Genomic DNA, 14,916 nt, shown 5'->3' with positions numbered 1-14,916 from the left:
TCAGCACCTGACTAGCTGGGAAGAATAAACCTTGGTGAATTGTTTGCTTTTTTTAAACTTTTTCTTTTTTCAACCTTTTAACTGTTGAAAAAATTTCCTGTCTTGTTTAATGACTAAGAAAATCTCTCTGAAAAGGAAAATCTTCATAATTGAACTTCCATTGTTGTCTTGCTTCTGGTCCATTAAGTTATTTGGGCAGAGCCTGGTGTCAATGAAGTGAAAGTCACAGGATTCTTTGTTGAGTCAGCTGAAAGTCATACAGCTTTCTTATGTCCCAGAAAGAAAAGAATCACAGAATTGTGTTCTATTACTCAACTGCTGTTACCATAATGAGTTGATACATTGCCTTTTAATCCTCACAACATCACTATGAAATAGAAAAACAGACATTATTATCACCATGTACAGCCAAGGAAGCAGAGGCTTATTATGGAGGATGTAGCTGAACAGATCTGCCTGGAACACAGTATAATTGCCGCCTAGGGCTGGAGCTCTCTGATCACCCATGTGGTCCTCTCATTTGAGTCCATTTTTCAAAGCCTGTCTTTGGGTCTTCTGCATTTATAGTTTGGAATCATTATGAACTTAGATTATCATCTTCGAATTGTCTTTGTTTCTAAAGGTTATATCCTTCCCCTTTTCATGTATCCCCATTACACCCTCATCTACCTCAGGACCCAATTTAGATCTAACAGCCACCTGAAAGCTTTTCTTGACTTATTACTCTTGGTTATTTACCCTTCTTCATTCAGAGTGCCCAGTAAAGCATTGAACTTCCCCCATGATGGTTTATAGTGGATTTTGTTCGATATACTTGTTTGGTAACTCTTAACAGAATCAAAATTTCTGAAGGCCAGTATCCATAGTCATCTTGTCTGCCTGCGTGCCTTCTTCCTTCTTCATTCCTCCCTCTTTCCCTCTCTTCTTCCTTCCCTTCTTCCCTTCTCCTTCCACTTCTCCCTTTCTTCCTTGGCTTTTACTCCAGGTTGGCCTGGAACTCATGACTCTTGCCTCAGCCTTAAAAAGCACTTGGGATTACAGACGTGTTCCACCATACCTAGCCAAGAGTTCATATTTCATTCACCATTCTTCACTTTCCTTTTGACACAAGTTTATCTGCGTAGAAGATACTCAATAGCACTTTTCTTGGATAAATAAATAAAGATGACCTATGCTAAAGTCCTAGCCCTGTTACTTTCTCATTTTGTAAATTTTAACATATTTCTTACACCCTCACAGCCTCAGTTTTCTTGTTTCTAAAAAGAAACGGTGTTGTTTTTTTTTTCTTTCAGTGACAGGAAATTCTTTTCAAATGTGTCAAATATGAACATACTGGGATTCTAATGCAACTTATGAGCCATCCAGGAATTATAATTAGCAATGGTGAATTGGAGACACCACCATGAGCTTCATTTCTTAAACATGAATTAATCCTCTCATTACATCAACTTACATACATTAATGGTCAAAATATTTATTCCTATTTTTGTGTTGATGATTCTGTTCTCAATTCTGGAGTTTATTTCCTACAGGATACTCTTCATTTGGATTTATTGGCCTATCTAAACGAAGACTTTAGAGACTGAACAAATAATAAATTTTACTCCTGTTCTCTCCTTTATTCTTATGTGCATCTGTTTTTACCATATAGTTAATGAGACCATTTGCTGTACTAAGAATTTTAAGGGAAGATAATTAAATGAACTATTACATGAGAACAAAGTACCAAATAAAAAGAAATCTGAAAATATCACTTATTGCTCATGAACTTGAGTTGGTAACAGACACAACACTTGTATTAACTGGATGGAATATTTGATAAGGTAATAAAAGGAAGCAAGCTTACTACTAGCAATCCAGCAATAAAGGAATAAATTTAATTTCTAAGTTATTGTAATATCTCACACATGATATCCAAGTTAACTGTAAGGATAAACAATCCATGTCAAACTACAAGATTGGATTTGAGACTTAGACATTTTGAAAGTTACCACCTTCTATATTTCTAAAATGTATGACCATTGGGTGCTGGTGGCTCACACCTGTAATCCTAGCTACTCAGGATGCTGAGATCTGAGGATCATGGCTCAAAGCCAGCCAGAGCAGAAAAGTTCATGAGACTCTTATCTTCAATAAACTACTGGAATTGGTGCTATGGATCAAGTGGTAGAATACTAGCCTGGAACAAAAGAAGCTCAGGGACAGTGCCCAGGCCCTGGGTTCAAGCCCTAGAACTGGCAAAAATAAATAAAATAAAATAAACTTATCACTCTAGGGATCAAAATCCTACTATGTCTTAGGTATTCCTTTCTAGTAAGTACATCTAGATACATATAGTTTATACTAAATCCAAGTGGTAATTTTACTAAAAATTAACTTTTATAGTGACTATGACTAAAGACTCAAAAAAGTCATTTTTTAACTTTTTAAAATCTTATTGCAAGGTTGTTTTTGTTATTGTTATTATTTGAGGGATTGTTTTGTTTTGCTTTTTGAGATACTAACTCAACTAGACTGGATTCCTGGGCTCAAGTGATCCTCATGAATAACTGAGACTTGAAGTGTGAGCCACCTTCCAGCTACTTTACCTCAGTCTTAATATTTTGAAATGGTACTCCCTGACAGAATAAAACATAAGTATTCCAAGTAAACTCACTATGAATAAATTTCTGTCTATATTTAGTCGAATTTTTTGGTGTGTGTGTGTGTGTGTGTTGTTGTTGTTGTTGTTGTTGTTTTGCCCAGTGCAGAATTTCTTTTATCCTTGGATAAAAATTGAGTTCAGGCTAGTTAATAGTCTACATTGGTAGCCTACCAATACATTGGTATTTCTTCCCTCTCTCTTTCCATTACTTCCATGACTTGTTGCTTATTTGGCATTTGATGATGATCTCTGACCTTCTGAGTCAGCAAAGCCCACTTCCAGGTCAGGTGCCCATGACCTTGTGTGGCCAGAGTTCAGTGTGTTAGCAGCACACCAGGAAAACAGCAGAGACAAATGGATTTGTTGTTTCTCTGTAGACAGGTTATAGTCTGAGCTCCTGCAACAGCCAATAAAAATGATTTGATGACTCAAGCACTTGGTACAGACACCTGAATGAAAATCTATACTTTTCAAGGGTATAAAAATATCTTTACTTCATGCTGAAGATAAGTTGTAGTGGTTCATTTTGGGGAGCAGCTTTTGGATGTGATTAAAGATTACTGAAATTACTCTTTTAAAAGTAACTTAAAGAAATGAAGAAAGTAACGCTCATGTTTACATGTTCCTCATATTGAGAGTGAATTCTAATTTTAATATAATGTTGGGATTTGGGTATGTAAATTAAAATTTAAATCATTAAAATTTACTAACCACATTGGTGATCAATTGAATAGCATAATAAATCTGGGATGTAATTTATAAATAACATAGTAATATATCTGTTAGTTCTAATTTTTAAATTAGTTGGATATTTTTTAATAGAATTGTTTAAGAAAACCAAAATTTATAATGGAAAGATTGAGAAATCTGGCTTGAATTCATCTATCCTAAAGACAAGTTGGTGAGTGGCAGGTGTGTAAGACTGGAAGCAGAAAGGAGTTTTTCCATTGGCATTGTGTGGCGTGTGTTCATTTGAAGCGGGAATCCAGCCCTAGCTTCTATGGAGGCTGAGATGTGAGGATCTTAAAACACACTGAAGTGGAAAGGAAAAATAAGAAAACACCAGGTCCACAATAGTTCTTTGCACTGAGCAGAAGCATTTGCAACTTCATCCACTGAGTCACATCTACCACTGGTATAATTGACTTGTAAGGTAGCATCCAGCACTAACAGGGGCATCACATGGGCAATAAGTCAGAGTGATGAGAGCTTAAGTTATGTGGACATCTGCTAGAAGTTGTGTTCATGTTTAAATGAAAACAGGGACTCAGATACCAATTTGCCTGACTGGCATTTTCATCCCTAGGAAAGTCAAGGAAATGAAGGATCTAATTGTAACCAAGAAGATTTTGGTTGGTGAAACAGAAGTAGAAAGAAACTTTATCCATTGATTCAATAAATATGTATTGAAAAAGAAGTTAGTGGTCATTTTAGCTTTAATTTTCTGTGTGTGATAGCTGAAAGGTTATGTCCCAGCCATCCCAGGGGACCATGCGGAGATAGTCACGGACAGGAGAAGAAGGTTCATAAGGAGGTTTATTAGTGTTTATTAGTGGGGCCATATCTCCCACGGGAGAGGGAGCAACATGGTGTTTGCACCTTATCCAGGTGGCAGCTTCTCTCTCTGGGGCTAAAGGGGAAGTAGGTAGGTCTTAATAGTGAGTAGGCATGGCCCATTAGGTATGGGTGGGTCTGGGGGGCTAATGGGAGGAGCTGAGGACCTGAGGCAGGGGAAATGCTAACAGTAACCAAGGAGCAGACATAGAGGTGGGTATACTACATTCGGCTTCTGGGGGGATATTCCAAGTAGTTCAGAGAAATAAGAGAAGCTGACTAAAGGAATGAGAAACCTAATCCCTAAATTCAGATTAGGGCCCTTCCTGCATCCCTCCCAAAGCTCCTGGAGCTCATATATCAGGTATTGTGCCTGACTGTAATTGCTGGTGCTCTCATCTCTGTTTACCAGGAAACTCTGAGCTTCAACGGAGTATTGCACCTATCCTGTGTGTCTTGAGTCACAGTGCATCTGACAACATCAGCCACATAGCTGATTCCCAGGAAGATACATACATTTATAATAATGAATCTCCTCAGTAAGCAGTAATAAAACTTCAATAACAATGAGAATTTTTTTCAACTTGCCAGGAGTGCACACATTTTCATGCACATGCACACACACATACACACATGGACTCTCAGGCTAGTATTCCAGAGTCCTTTGAATGATTGGATTTAGTGGCATGAACATTCTTATAAATGAGGAAAAGAGGTGTCTGTGGCTGCAAAGGGCACTCTCAAATTAACTCCAAATGTAAAAGTTCATTTAAAGAAGAATACAAGGGAGGCACATAAGCAAAAACAAATACCAGAGAGAGAAAATACCATTAGAATAATGCTAGAAAGCCTAGAGCCTAGGGTAAGCTTTAGTATGTAAAACAACAAAAGAGATTTAAAAAGATGGCAAGAAACAGTCATACCAAAAATAAAAGGGGGCTGGGAATATGGCCTAGTGGTAGAGTGCTAGTCTGGTATAAATGAAGCCCTGGGTTCAATTCCTTTGCACCACATATATAGAAAAAGCCGGAAGTGGTGCTGTGGCTCAAGTGGTAGAGTACTAGCCTTGAGCAAAAAATAAAAATAAAGAGGCCAAGGACAGTGCTCCGGCCCTGAGTTCAAGTCCCAGGACTGGCCAAAAACCAGAAAATAAAGTTGGCAAAATAGGCCAGATATACAAAACTAGAATATGGGTGATGTTGAGTCTGTCCTAGACACCTTAATAATGAAATCATTATACTATCAAGACCAGAAAACTTTCTATCATGTTTTTATTATAGGATTTTGTTTTACCCTTATGGAAAAATGAATATGAGAGAGACAAGACCTCTGATAAGGAAAATAGAGTATTTACCTCTTCTTAATCTTGCCTTTTAACCAAGGATACCAATTTCCTACCTAGGAAGGGCAGAGCAAAGTAAGAAGTGACTAGGGTCCCGACAGCATCATATGAGGTTGGTCCTTAATCTCCCATCATGTACCAGGTCTCCTGGTCCAGATGGTTTTCTCAGACATCACATACCTGCAACTTTTCCACTGCAGTCATCTTGGGGGTAGATTTCAAAGTGCTCAAAGCCTGGGACATGATGAAAAGGGAGAGCACAAAATCCCAGTGGAATTCTTGAATATATCATGAGGAAACAGAACACTAAGTACAAGAAGTGCCAATCATTAGAAACCAAGAAGTTGAGGTTCAGACCTGAAGATGCTTTCTGTGGAAGCTGGATTGACCTACAAGCCAATCAGGCATGACAGTCTATTTGACAAAAGGGTTTGTACCTCTTGGTGACAGTTTCTTTAGATTTTGCTTCAAACAGTAGGCTATAAAACTATGTCTAGTCCTTGAGATGTGTCTGGCCCTGTCTGCAGGCTGCCTCTTTTTCATAACCATCTTAGGTTACTTGGCCACAGACAGCTCAAAGGAAATCACTGCTTTTTGAGAGTGTACTTGCAATATGCGTGCTGAGCCTGACTTGATTTCAGTTTTCACTTGAAGCTTTCACACAACACATATCTTACGAGTAAGTTCTAGTGCTTCCCATGCCTCGTGGGAAGCTCAGGGTGAAGACTGAGGAAAGATGTCTAAAGATCTTGCTTTCCCTTCTGTAGTTCTGGGGTCACAGAGCCCTCACTCAGAGGTCCCTGTCATCCTGCGTGGGCCAGTCAGTCCCCTCTTCATCATCTTCATTGTGTGGCCAATCTGCATATATCCAAATATATTTTGTGGCAAGAGATTACTGCCCAGGATACTGTTCTTGCTCTTTGAAGACACCAGATGTAGATGGAGATAGAAAGTTAAGGAAACAGTGAGAAAGAATTTAAAATGATTTGGGAAAGAGTATTTCCCAGTGATTTTGTCCTCATTGAGAAGCAGGGGAAGCAAAATACAAAACTGAGAAGATATTGCTCTTCCCATTGATACTTTTCCTTGCCTCTTGGCTTTTTCTTTTTAATCAAGTCCTCTTTGCATTTATGATCTTAGTTCTTGTGAATACTAAGACACTTCAATTGTAATGACCCTTCTAGATGATTTTTAAATCAGTCCCTTTTTATGCACATTGAGTCAAAACGGTAGTACTTGACTTTCATCAGAATGAATGCCAGTTTCAGAGTAACTAGACTTGCATTTAACCTGATCTGGAACTCTTGCCTTCGCATAGAAACCTTCATTTGCTGTCTAGAAGACAGAGACAATGATCCTGTCTTGCAGGTCTATTGTGAGGACTTCATGAAATAGATATAGATACTCAGTGTAGTCCTCGCAGGTGACTTCATTTGGTTTGTTTACTGCTGTATCCCCAGCACCGAGGACAGTGTTCAGAAGAGAGCCAGGTGCTCAGTTGAATAGTGCATAAGTGATTGTCATCCGTAGATCAGAGCTATTGTAAAGGCATGACACAGCTGTCAGACATGCAAAGTTTCTGCAAAGCAAGGAGCTGATTATTCCAAGTTCTGAAGAAGAATCATTTGCCATAGCTAACTTCATCTATTCCCACTATGCAGTGTGGCTTCAGGATCTTAACAGACACCAGTAAACCTGTGACCGTTATGTGTCTTTATAGTATTTCCTTAGTTTCGTCCCCATATTCTCCCGGAGATGCCTGAGAATGGTCTCATCCTATCTAGCCATGTGTTGTTTGAAATGAAAAATGAACCCAAGTTAAGTCTTGCTGGTAGTCATTCAGAAATAAATACCTAAATGTATTTTCAAAGACATTGTTTGAGAGAAGTATTTAGTGAAATCTAAACCTCTTCTCAGTATCTGATCATCTCTTTGTTGAGACTGAGTTTTGTAAATTATATACTATTATTAGCTGTTTCGTCATCTTCTAGAAGAAAGTAAAGCCAAATGAAAATTTTTATTTATTTCTTTGTTTGTGACAGTGTCTCACTATGTATCCCAGGATGACCTTGAACTCACTAAGTCTGCCTTTAGACTTGAGATCCTGTTGCCGCTCATCCTTCCAAGTGCTGGGATTTTCAGGGCATGCCACCACACACATCCTAAATAAAATCTTAAGTATAACCTATAGGTTACTTTCCTGGGGTTAAGTAATGCTCATCCATATAGTTTTTATTTGTCTTAGACCCTTTTGAAATCATTTAAAGTGTGTGTGTGTGTTGCCAAACTAAGAACAAAAAGGCAAGTTGGATCAAATTGAAATAATTTTTAAAATGTCATTTCCAATTCAGCATTCCATGAGGTTCTGGATTTACAACCAACCTGATAGGGATAGGAGAGAGAATAAGTGGGGTGGTAATGAGAAGGAGGTTCTCCTGTTTGCTAAAAGAAAAAACAAAGTAAGGGAGTTACCTCTTTCTTCCAGGACAAGTGTGTAATTGAAGCCACACCACCTAACACCTCCTGCTAGCTGCCTTTTGATGTCATCTAATTGCTTACTACCTGCTAATCTCTTCTCCCTGCAAGAGCCAATCTTAAAACTACACTGCATTACAAATTAACTAAACACATCCCATCTAATAGAAACATAATAAATATCTGATAAATATTTGCTAGCTGACTTCTAGGCCCAAAGTAGTTAGGCTTCCCTGTTGCTTCACAAGCAACTCTTTATTATTTTTTTTCTAGAGAGGTTTCACTTCTAAACTTCCTTTCACCTAAAATGTCATTTCCATTATTGCCAATACTGTAAGCAGAAAGAGAACCTTTTCTTCCAAACCCTCTCTGACTGAACCCACTGAAACGAAACCATCTCAACCCTTCCAGAAGTTGTAGTTATGTTAAAATGATTCAGTGACTGTTCTGCTGCATTCCTGTTTCTCCTGGTCTGATACTGCCACAATATATACTCTCCCCTCAAGAGTAGCTTCAATAGTGTCAAGATTTTGAGAAGCAAAGAACATGTTTCACAACCAAGCAATAAAATGGTTAGCATTAGTTACAAATACAAAAACCCAAACCCAGACAAACTTGATTGCTTGTCTCCGTAAAGTGACCCAAAATGGTTACAAATAGAATCAGGGCTCTGAGAGATAGATCTACTTCATCAAACAGGTGGTCAAAATCTAATATATTTACACCTCAAAATTGCTTTAAGGTAGATTGAATGACTAGCAGCAAAATCTTCCAATGGGAAATAATACATGGTATCATATTTAGTTGAGAGGCCTGTGCAATATTTGAGCTACTATACAAAAACAGTTTTGATTCATTCAATCTTTAGAAAAATGATTTGAAAGAGACTAAACTACATATTGCTAAGGCTTGTAGACATATCATAAGCATCTGGTACTTCCTGAATTTCCCCCAATGTGAGTTGAGCCACAGGGCAGTCTAGAGCCCAGTAAAATTAGAGAATCTGGTATATGCTTTTAGGTCTTTTGTGCAGTAAATTAAAGGCATAAGAAAGGCCTTCAAAAAAGGTTTTCAAAGAGTTTACAAAGTACAACAGATTTCAACTTCCACAAAATTACCTATCTGTACTGGAGTTATCTGGTTGTGTAGTGGTGAGATTGGTGGTCCAATTTTTTTTCCCATTGGGCAAAATAAACCTTTTCCCCTTAGGTATCTATAAAATAGGTACATTTCATCTTTTTTATTTGGACAGAAGTGTAGGCTTTGGTGGCTGGGTTACCCTGGGTACAAGTCTTGGTATTAAGAAGAAAGAAAATCAGTGGAGGATGTTAGAAAATCTCAGGGCTCAGTGTCTTAGGGAGGGCAGGAGAAGGGGCTACACCTTGTCCATCCCTGAGCATTGCAGAGGCAAGGCTAGAGCAGCATTTCACAGTACCCCTTCTAATGTGGCATGTAACAAGATAACCTAGGACAGAGTATTAAAAACTGGGAAATAAATTACTGAAGCTCCATTGCTCACAGGAAAGGAATAAAATGAGAGAATGTGTATTCTCTTTCCACAGGTCTTTATTGAACACTTAGCTTGCTACAGACATTGTACTTACTCAGTACTTTGAAAGCAGAAAGAAGAATGGAATTTTTCATCAGAAAGCCTTTTTAAGAGGAAGAGATTGTTTTTGTCATTCAGTTATATCTGTCGTATATTTGGAGCATTTTCAAAAGTACCTATTACCCCATTACAGCATATCAGGTGATAGGTGTCTGCTTATGTGCTGATGCTCGGGCTAGAACTCAGACCTCTGTTGGGGTTCTGGACACCCCCTTTCTCCCCCCACGGGGAGAATGGTAACCACAAACTCTATGAAAGAGCACTCAGCCTGGCCCTCCGCCAGCGGAAGGCCAAAGGCGTGCTCACATGGGCAAACGCTAAGTTGAGGACGGGTTGCTGAAGCTTCCCCTCCCCCCAGCCCCCCCACATGTTACCGAGGGCGGAGGCGAAATGGAAGGCATCAGGGACACGCTGCGGTGGTGGAATGCGTCTCAAAGACTTTAATATGGAAGGGCACTTATATAGAGGTAATGGCGGGAAAGAAAGGGGGCTGGCCAAAGGGTCAGTCATAGGCTAGGGGTCACGTTCATTAAGTGACATCACGAAACTTCCCTTTGTGGGCGGGACAACCCCATCATGGTGGCACGCACGTGTTCACCTCCCAAGGGGTGGAGGCCAGAAGGTGGGAGGGACTTCTATTGTCCCAAGGCTGGTGGAAGGGCAGTCTTTCCCAGGCCATAATGATCCCCAACAGACCTCAAGCTCTCACTTAGCTTTTCTAATGATGGCTGGTACTCAGCCACTCGAGCCATACCTCTAGTTTGCATTTTGTTAGTTAATTGGAGATGAGGGTTTTACGGACTATCTGTCCAGCCTGGTTTCAAACCTCAGACCTGAGATTTCAGCCTCCTGAATAGCTAGGATTACAGGCATGAGCCACTGACTCCTGGCTCTATTTTTATAATTAGAAATAGAAAGAAAGTTTGTTTAGATAGTTTATATGACATCTGAAATTCAGAGCATATCAAAAATTTTCAAGATGAACTACTGTATTCAAATGAATTTCATTGATACTAAATCATATTAATTTTTATATCTACCATAACACATTTACCTAAAATTAGAATGTATGGAAAGTTTAGTAATTTTTAATTTTTTCCTGCTTAGCTCTAAGATGGTACTTGAACATTGCTCTCCCTGTATGATCACTGTTTATTGTCTTTGAAAAATAAATACCTTAGCCATGAACTTGGATACAGAAGCCCTGACCACATCTTGGTTTCCTCAAGGCAGGCCCACAGCCCAGCATAGTCCATAGTGAAGAGGGATTGCAGTAATAGCTTTGTTCCTGCTTGCACTGGAGTTTGAAGGACATGGAGAACAAATGAGCCTGTGGTCATAGAAAGAGCCCATGCTTTCATATCCCCTTTACCATGCCTAAGGGGCCTCCCACATCATTTATAGCCTCAGTGAAGGATAGGGAGTGGAACCACATGAAAGTAATTTGTGATCAGGTCAGCCAGGTTTCAATGGCCAGTTCCATCACTGGCGCACTATACAATCGTGACCTTATAAGCCTCAGAGTCTCACCTGTAAAATAAGGGCAGGGGAAAACTTCTGCATAGGGTATGGAGAATCCATTCTATCCTTTTATAGCACTTTTATAGTGCTTACTTTATGCTGGGCACTCTTACAATCACTTCACAAATACAATTCAATTGCACCACCACCCTACAAGGTAGCTACTGTTACTATCCACAAGTTACTGTTGAGGAAGTGAAGACATAGGGAAGTAACGTGCTCAGATTCTCAAACTCATAAGAACAGAAGTCTTGTAAAGTATCTTTATTATTTTTAGCATAAGAATCTGCATATCAGAAATGGGGATTTCTCTCTCTCTCTGATGGTGATAGAGATCTTTCCATACAGACTTTTCTGAAAGGTACTGCTTTGGGACCAAGTAAGGCCAGATCCAAAAGATAAAGAGTCCAAGAACCTGTAGGACATAATAGTTTTCCAAAAAAAAAGTCAGCAAGCTGGCAACATATATAGAAGTAACTCATCTGGAGGTAGATCAGATCTCACAGGCAAGAAGTCCTCTCAACTCAGACTCAACACCACTCCAGGATCCTCTTGTAAGCTTTTCACTGAAGACTGAAAGAACCTCACTGAGGCAGCTTTTCTCCTCTGGGTGGGAGAGTGACCCCCTAATAGACCGATATACCCCTTATGGTCTATATGTCTTTGTTGAGTACAGAATTAGCTAACAGATGCTTTCAGTTGGGTCTAGAATCAGGAACAGGCTTTAGAGCTGAATCACTTCAGGAAGCAGTGCCAGAAATGTTTGCTAATTGATTATTATGTCAGTACTAGTGTCACTGGAAGATGAGAAGCCCTTAGCAGACAACCATACCCAGAAATTGACCTTTGGAATGATGGCTGCAGTCCCAGCCTAGACTGTCTTGCAGCCTCTACAGCAGTCAGTGTAAAGGTTACAAGTTCAGTTTTAACAGCTTTGCCTTCCCCGGGGTAAGAAGATCGAAGAACTGGACATTCACTAATGAAAGCCTGAAGGCAAAAACACTGAGAAGTTCAAAAATAAAAACAAAACAGAAAACCATCAGGAAATGAGGTACTCTGAGTCTCAGGTGGGTGCTGCCACCAGTGCCTTGCTGATTACTCAGCCACACCTAAGATCCTGCCACAACCCAGCTTCTGGCCCCACCTGCGTCACTAATGCAAAGTACTTGTTGGTCACTGGAAGAGCAAGGTGATAAAGGTGGCTAGTTGGAGAAACAGAGTGCATCCGGCTGTGGAGAAAGCCAGTAGCCGGGGACCATGCACTGGGGTCCCTGATCTGGACTACCAGGAAACCTTACAAAGTGAGTGAGGGGTTGTGATGCTGGGGAGTTTCGGAAAAGTAGAGATGGGTGGGGGGCAGAGACATGGCGGTGGGCATCACTGGTGAGTTAGCTCCTGTTGGATACCCAGGCTATGCCTTAGCCCCCTGGTATTTCCCTCCTGTATGTCCTGAGTAGTATTCATATACTGCTTTATTCAGATTTATTCAGTGACATTTCAAGGAAGTAGGAAGAACCTGACTTTCTGAGCTACTTTGAGAAAAATCATTAAATGTTTATTAAGAGAATTCTGACTTCATGAATAAGTACTGTTGTGACTTCGTTGGACTAGAGAGGTTTTGAAACTGGAACATGCTCTGAATAGATAATGGGTGTTTATTCAGTGACAACCAAGCCTGCCTCCCAGAGTTAACCATAAACATATAAGTTTTGTTTGCAAGGCCTATTTGGGAATTTCTTTACCAATGTAGAGTTATCAGGATGATCCCCAATCATATTTTCCTTGGTGATGACTATAAAAAGGATACTGTAAAAAAAGGTTTTAAAAAAGCATCCAGCCCCATACCCTTTAAGAGCCAGCCTGCCTTTAACCTTTCATGTGCTCAGTCTCAGAGATATACTCTCCACCTGTGCAGACCACATCCCAGTGCTGTTCTGCCAAGAACCTTGAACCAGGTCAGTTCCAACTCTCATTTTCTCCTCACCTCGTCATCTGATTTCCTTCCTTCCTCCCTTTTTTGAGACCATACTGCCGCCATCATGTATCTGTATGCTTCTTAGGAACAAGAGCTCTGAAGCCAGGAGATCCAAGTTCAGATCTTTGCTCAGTCACTTAATAGCTGTGGAACTTGAATTGCTTACCTCTCCATACTTTTTTGTTATAAAAGGACAATGATGAGAATAAAAGTGCATACTCTATAGGGCTATTGAGAGAATAAAGTGAGTTAATACAGAGAAACACAGAGTAGTACTTTATGGGGGAGGGAAAAGTGGGAGGAAACAAAGGAGGAGGTAACACTGAGAAGAAATGTACTCATTACTTTACTTATGTACATCACTCTTACAACAAAATAAAATACTAGTAAAAAAAAGAAAAGCACTTTAAAAAGTATGAGTTTAGTTAAGGATTAGCTTTAACTGCTAGCAGCATTCTCTACCATGCATGGTACATTGTCAGTAATAAATGAATGCTGGTCAAATAATATGGAGAAATGTTGCCCATTTGTAGGAATTTACCCATAGCCAGTTGAAAAGATGGGAAAGATGGGGCTGGGAATATGGCCTAGTGGCAAGAGTGCTTGCCTCGTATACATGAAGCCCTGGATTCAATTCCTCAGCACCACATATATAGTAAAAGCCAGAAGTGGTGCTTTGGCTCAAGTAGTAGTAGAGTGCTAGCCTTGAGCAGAAAGAAGCCAGGGACAGTGCTCAGCCTCTGAGTCCAAGCCCCAGGACTGGCAAAAAAAAAAAAAAAAAGAAAGAAAAAAGATGAGAAATAAAAGATGGGAAAGAAAGAAAGGAAGGCAAGAAAGAAAAGAAAGAAAGAAAGGAAGGAAGGAAGGAAGGAAGGAAGGAAGGAAGGAAGGAAGGAAGGAAGGGAGAGAGAGAGGAAGGAGGGAAGGAAGGAAGGAAGGAAGGAAGGAAGGAAGGAAGGAAGGAAGGAAGGAAGGAAGGAAGGAAAAAAGAAAAGAGAGCATGGAATTTTTTCTCCAGCATTTGGGGAATGGTGGTCATGGGTTTTGGTGCTCTGGGGTATAAGGAACTATGTAAAAATCGATTGTCTAAATCTCCCTGCAGCTTGGTATTTTCTCCGCAGGCAGTGGGGTTAGTGGAAGCAAGCCAGTATGATCTTCAAGGAGACAGCCTATTATTGCATGCTTGGAGAGGGCGGAATTTATTCTTCTGAGCCTCTTTTCTGCTTCTCAGCTTCACTGGCCACTTCACCTTTCTGAGGCATCTCTGAGCATGGGCATATTTTAAAGACTTGAGCTTACATCATCGTGTCTTAAAAGAACTGAGTATAATTGAATTGCTGATACAAGTGGGTACTTGTACCAGGCCCAGGTCACCCGCATCTCTATGGAAACACATGTTTGCTTTAAAACCTAGCAATCAAAAGTGGATCTTTATAGGAGCCACTGTCAGGTCACTTTTAGAAAAAGGCATTTATTTATATTCTCCAGTCGTCAGAGACCTATGAAATCAAATAATTTCAAATTAAATAGAAAATCCATGCCATAGATGAATGCTAATGGAGCTCGCCATGCGTGCCCCCTCCCACTTCCCCATGCTTGCACTGTCTGAGATCTGCTGCGTTTTATTTTCGCTGTCCTTTGCTCTTTTGCTCCCATTTGCATTCTGCTGCAGTGGGGAAGTGGTTTGGCACTTTATGCAAAAATGGTTAATCTTCATGCATAAGCATTTGTCAGTACTAAAATGGAAAATTCAAAGCTGGACCTGCCATGGAGTGTGCTTTGTCCTGCCTGCCATC

At 40.0% G+C, this 14,916-nt stretch overlaps 1 protein-coding gene across 3 annotated transcripts in view; it reads left to right on the top strand.

Annotated features, from left to right (window-relative positions):
- The window catches only part of Spats2l (spermatogenesis associated serine rich 2 like), a 160,152-nt gene that overhangs the window by 54,321 nt on the left and 90,915 nt on the right, over positions 1 to 14,916 (top strand). Inside the window, exon 1 of one of the 3 annotated variants that reach the window (XM_048345015.1) lies at positions 12,424 to 12,446. The exons of the other annotated variants lie outside the window; for them this stretch is intronic. The gene's annotated coding sequence lies outside the window, so the exon portion shown is untranslated. Of the gene's footprint in view, positions 1 to 12,423; positions 12,447 to 14,916 lie in introns of those variants that run through there. 3 annotated transcript variants of the gene reach the window in all.

This window comes from Perognathus longimembris, chromosome 4 (assembly GCF_023159225.1).
Source record: "Perognathus longimembris pacificus isolate PPM17 chromosome 4, ASM2315922v1, whole genome shotgun sequence".
Classification (NCBI taxonomy): domain Eukaryota; kingdom Metazoa; phylum Chordata; class Mammalia; order Rodentia; family Heteromyidae; genus Perognathus; species Perognathus longimembris.
Note: the sequence above shows the minus strand (reverse complement) of the source record. Positions and strands in the feature narration are given on the sequence as shown.